This window comes from Bradysia coprophila, assembly GCF_014529535.1.
Source record: "Bradysia coprophila strain Holo2 chromosome X unlocalized genomic scaffold, BU_Bcop_v1 contig_39, whole genome shotgun sequence".
In the NCBI taxonomy this organism is placed as follows: domain Eukaryota; kingdom Metazoa; phylum Arthropoda; class Insecta; order Diptera; family Sciaridae; genus Bradysia; species Bradysia coprophila.
Window position 1 is genome coordinate 2,435,937 of NW_023503329.1, and position 6,000 is coordinate 2,441,936.

General features: G+C 31.2%; 1 protein-coding gene across 6 annotated transcripts in view; it reads right to left on the reverse strand.

The window, feature by feature from the left end:
- LOC119069780 (stAR-related lipid transfer protein 13) overlaps positions 1-4,881 on the reverse strand; it is an 87,013-nt gene extending 82,132 nt beyond the window's left edge. Inside the window, exons 1-2 of one of the 6 annotated variants that reach the window (XM_037173921.1) lie at positions 4,705-4,881; positions 2,713-2,817 (exon numbers count right to left, since the gene is read on the reverse strand). The gene's annotated coding sequence lies outside the window, so the exon portion shown is untranslated. Of the gene's footprint in view, positions 1-2,712; positions 3,082-4,143 lie in introns of those variants that run through there. The other 5 variants (XM_037173919.1, XM_037173916.1, XM_037173917.1 and 2 more) reach the window with 5 other exon arrangements.
- Positions 4,882-6,000: the final 1,119 nt, after the last annotated feature.

A 6,000-nucleotide genomic window follows, 5' to 3' on the forward strand; every position in this document is an offset into this window, starting at 1 on the left:
CAACTTAATCATTCGGTGTGAGTGAAGGTTTTCGTTACCTCGATAAGGGTTTCGGATTCTAAGGTTAAATTCCCGTCTAGGCACATAAAAATGTTTCCTCAAAAAAATCGGTCCGGATGTTTTTCAAAAGAATCCCTCTTCACAAAGATAACTATAAATCAGACTCGAAATTCGCGCAGTTACGTAGTTAGTCCCAAGTTGATACGATTGAGACGATGTTAAGGTTAGGATTTAGGTCTGGGGACAAATTATCTAAACTTCGATGCAGCATCATTGATCATTACCAGTTCAATTTCGTTAGTTATTTGAAAAATTTAATTTTAAAACCCTCATTTCATTAGCATCATCGAAATCAATATTAATTTCGGTTTTGAGCCGAAAAAAAACCCGCATTTTGTTCTACCGGAAGTGAGGCTTTACATTTTTTATGTTTCAGCCAAAAAAAAACCGTCGATCGAAATGTATGAATGAAAATTCGATAAAGCAAATCTTCCATATTCTTACCATTTATTTTATGATAAGACAATAACATCTATACACGCAGTACTCCTTGTCGGCGCTATTTTTTGTTTTGTAAAGAAAATAAAAAGTCAATAATACTTAAACACATAAATATCAATGATTGTAAGAGCCAATGTTGATAAAATTGATAAGTGTTCCATAGTTTTGTTTAGTGAAAATTTATCAAAATTTCATACACAAGCTAAATGTGTAGCTAACAAACAGTAAACAGTAGTTTTTTGTAGGTAAAAAGATAAATGACTATCAACAACTGGCCGTTTTAGTTGTTGTTGGGTAGTAGTCGTTTTTTATTTATTTCAGTGATCTATGATGTCTCTTTACTTTATTGAACAGCTAAAAATGTGTGTTTTTGTCTGTCTCACATGTTGTTGAATAAAGAAAAACAAAATTGAAACGGTGCGATGATGAGGTCATTTGGTTATTAAATTTATTTTGTTTTGTTTAGTTTATGAATATATTTACAAGCGACACCTCAAACGTAACTGAATTTTTGTTTTTAAATATTAAACTTTTGTCATGCATCGAATCAATTTACCTGCATTTATTATAGGATTTAATAAGAAAGAATATGAAAAACGTATGCAGTTTTTCGTAATTGGGCCACTAACCTCACTCGTTTACTCATAAGCAAAACATTCCGTGTTGGGTGGTCAATGACGACTCATTAATTATCTACGTGCCTTTTACAAACGAAAAACGAAGGAGTTGTTCAATATAAAGAAAGATGAGAGCTTAGTGTCTGAAGTCGTTAGTTTTTTTTTAAATAATAAAATGAACATTGTCTCAGTTTAGAAAGAAATTCCGCTCAAAAAGGGGGCTGGGTTAGGTAATTTTTTAATTTACCTTCAACGAAATTAATCTGAAGCATCGAGAAATCAAGTTGTAAATGAAATAAATTTTCATGTTGAATAATTTTTGGATCTTCTTCTCCCGGCGGTGATATAAAAAGTATAACATAGCATTTCCTTCCCTGATCTGACTATTACGCAAGGACGTTGTGGGTTGGAGGGAGTCATTTGGTCATTTTAGAATAAAATGGCCCAAGAGAACGGCCTCTCATATAACAGAATGAGAATGTTTTCTGAAATTTGTCGCTTTACTCTTACAAATTGTTTTTGGAACAATATGATTAAACGTATCGAAAAAGAGGGAAAATTTTTTGGAAAATGTAAAAAAATTAAGAAAAACCCAAAAATAGTGACTCTATTTTACACAAATGAAGTAACAGACTTAATAATTTTGTTGCAATATGTTTGCAGTTTCTAAAGGATTTTACTTCAAACTGCACTGAAATAATCGAATAGACCAGCTAACAGTTTTCGTTTCATAATTTCTAGGCAAATTTAAACAAAAACAAATACTATCTTCTGTAACGCACAAAGATACTTCCTGCGACCAAGTGGCTCAAGTGATCAAAATGCTCTTAATATGACCCAATATAGCCCAAACAGTATCTAACGAAATTGTTCAACAGAAACGCTACCCACGTCTGCTCGTGACGAAGACTTCGTAGTAATCATATTTACTTTATTCCTAATAATTCGCTATACATTTGCATGTTATTTCTTTGAATTATGATCGGTTCTGATCTTGTATTGATGATGCAGTCATTGCGTATATAGTGTATATCACGACCAATTTTTTGTGTGTTTGTTTGTTTCGCTTATTACGCTATAATTGCTTCAGCAATATGACTCAATAGAATTCCAGAAGCTACTCATGATAATGACAGCAAATATCATCCAAATAGCTGAAGTATTTCTCAGTTTGTTGTGTTGGCATGTTGCTATATGTGCTCATGGAATTAATTTCACTTTATTAATTATGACAACATCTCCAGCAACAAACATGCAAATTTATTTCGATTTTTTTTAGTAAATGAAAAACCTGTATTTAAGAATGATTCATCATTCAATAAACTTTTAGCAGAATTGGAATTTGCAAAATACAAAAAGTTTAGATTTATAATTTAAAAAAAAATATGTTAAAAGTGAAATACACACTCGTCGCACACGGTATGTATAAAATACAATTTAACAAGAAATAATTCGTTCAATATTCTGATATCAGAGAAGTTTGTGTATATATAATTGAACATTAACATTTATTGTTTTAATCCGTTTGCAAATAAGAGTAAAAATAAAAAAAAGAAATAAAAAATAAAAATTGTAAATAAAATAAAATACTTACGGTCATGTTATATTGAGAAAATATCCAAACAAGAAGTAAAATAAATAATTTCAGTTGATAATATTAATTGCATACCCATGTCTCACATCACCACACAAGCTATTTCTAAAATGTTGTACATTTGATTTTTGTATTTTTTTCTCTCTTGCGCGCGTTTTTTTTTTGTGTATATTATTTTGAAACTTGAAAGTTGAGAGAAGATAAAGGTTCGTTTTTTTATGTTTCAAAAATATCTACTTGCTTAATGTAGACATAAATGTATAGTGACAACAAAACCAGCGAAGAAAAATCCAAATATTGAATGGAATGTCGCAGAAACACAAATATACAAATTAAAAATTGATTCATACATTGCGGTTTAGGGTGGTTCTCATTTTTTTTTCATGCCATCAGGGGGAAAAAGTTCACGTTTGTACTTGAATATTTGGGTTCGGTAATGGTCCCTTTGATCGTAGAAAGCTAAGACACATAATACAACTCAGAAAATTGTCTTGCACAGAATCACACGGTTTTGGAAAATTTACTCTGAAAAGTCGCAGTAACACATCCGGCCTGCTCAGAGATTTTGTCTTCGGTCGCATATAAGGAAAAAAATTGTCCTGATTTTCTGGTACCCGATTTTTTCCCTTGGTCCTTTAGAGGACACGACACTGGAAAAGTATGACTATCACACTGATATTGCGGAACGTATTGACATCCATAGTTGTCCTACAATCACCAATATCAGTATTAGTCGAAGAATATTTAAAACAATTGATTCTGTCGATGTCTGAGAGCTTTGGGGGTTAATTTAGTGCACTTGACTTATTTTACACTTCAACGAAAATCGAATGAGTAACTCGAGAATGTACAGCTCATTCTTTTTTAAGAGCCATAATTGATAATAAAAAATGGAATGGCATGAACCTAAGTGCCTTTGCAGCACATATTAGTTGAGTAGAATTTACTGATACTGCAAGAAGGTTGAGGATTATATAGTTGTTCTCGAAGTATGCACAATTACACTATAGACACAATACAACAGTAATCTCTATCTAATTTCGAAGACAATCCTGGATTTTTTTAAAACAATAAAACAGCTGTTGTTAAACTGTAATTGCGTTAACAACAGCTTCCGACTTTGTTTAGACTCAGCGACCCTAATATGATTCTGATTTATTGTTTCTCCAAAGAAAACACATATGTTTTAGGAGATGAACTTGTAGTGTAGGGGGTAGGGGGTATATGCTCCCATTTTTTTACTATCTTTTATTGTTCATCTCTCGCAGGAGAAGATTGTTTTGTTTTGAAGTGGATTTTTTCGGTTTAATGAACCCCATACGACAAAAACAGCAAGTACACATTTTTTTCTCTGTCTGGATCACAAAAAAAAAACTTTGAACCACCCTAATCAATGTGGTTGGCAAAGTAATATGTAGTACACCAACACACCTTAAACAATGTTTTTTTTTAAACTTTATTTTATAATCATTTCATTCATAAATTCTTATGTTGATGAGCATATATTATATTCATATAGTATATGCAATATGTGTAGCATATTTATAAACAAATGTGCAAGAGCATATTATTATACACATTCATGATTATTGGGAATATATGTATTATATGGACCACATAAAAACATTGCATAAATAGACATATGGTTCGTATAAGCACTGTTGTTTTGTTTTCTCCTATTTTAAATACAATAACAAAACTATCTACGAGTTTTAATTAAATTTAGAATTATTAATTCACATCAATTTTTTTTTTGTTATTTAGACGGGAGGAAAAACAACAATTGATTTCATTTTGTTGTAGTCGTTTCCTTAGGCATACAATTCCTTTCTTTTTTTAAATTTATTTTTTATTTAAAAATGAAAAAAAAAAAGATTTTTAATAGACGGCATTTATAAGTTGAACGGAGGAATATTTACATTTTTTTTTATTTATTCAAAAAAAAACCCCAAATGAAAACACACACAAAATTTCTATTGTAGACATAATCACCTTTCTTCCAAAAATTTATTTATGTGGAAAGATAATGTAAATACTAAATTAAGAAAAAAAAACTCGAAAAAATAACACATATGTGGACACAGCGCGCGCGTATCACTTAAGCACCGATAGTGTCTCACTACTTTAAAGTTGTTCACACTTTGACTTTCCTACGATTACTGGTTGGATTTTAGAGTCGTTTTTGAGAAGGCTGAGACGGTATAAGTTATGACGGTTTGAGTATAATATAACATATACAAATCAACCTATAGAACTGGAGAGGCACTGGTGTAAGAGACCGCATAATAAAAATAAAAAAAAACCGAATGGAATATGAAAAGACGGGTACGAAAAACAATTATATATTTGTTGCATTTTTATTTGTAAACTCGGTACGTTTATTGTGTATACGTAGAGAATACATGTATACAAGAAATGTCTGTATATATATACATATATATCTCTCTGAGACCGAGACACTTACACATATCCGACGGCGCATGTTTACGAAATGTTTTTTTTTTCTTCTTTGCTTCTTACGTTCAATCTTTTTTTCCACCGATTCTGAATTCTAAAAATAATGTCCTTAACTAGCATAAATATTGTTTTGTTTATTCCGCAACATAAAATGAGGAAATGATATTTCATTGCTTCCTGTCATTCCTATGCAGTTGGTGCTCTGTTGGTAATACAAACAACTTAATTATTTTAAATTGCTGGATGCACCCTTGCGTAAAACGTACTAGTGCGGATAGAGAAAAGAATTTTGTTTGTTTTTTTGAAAATAATAATTGACGAAGTTGATGGGTTTTTTAAAAGAATGAAACGGATCGGTTGAAAAACAGCTGATAGTTCTGGAGAAATATTACTACCGGTGCATCGCGGAGTATTTAAAAAAAAAAATTCTTAGATCTTGAGATTTTGTATAAATTAGAGTTGAAAATTCGGATTTGCTCAAAGATAGATTTATTTATCGCCAAATATTTCGTCCTAACATCAAGGACATTATCAATGGCTGAAAATACATCTGCTTCAATCAGATAACGACTAACTCAGGACTATCATAAAACTCTCGACATATTACCTTAAAACAAAACACAAGCAATTCTACTCATCAAATGTTTCTGTACCACATCGGAAGCTCTTTGTCACTGGAACGTTTATCTACAACACTACAAATCTACGGTAAGAAACTATGCTTTTGCTCCATAGAAATTCAAACTCACTAGTAATATTGCTGGTCAAAAAATTAAACGTTCAGGACACTTTTAATTTTAATACGGCATGCAGCTAATCCACAAATAATAA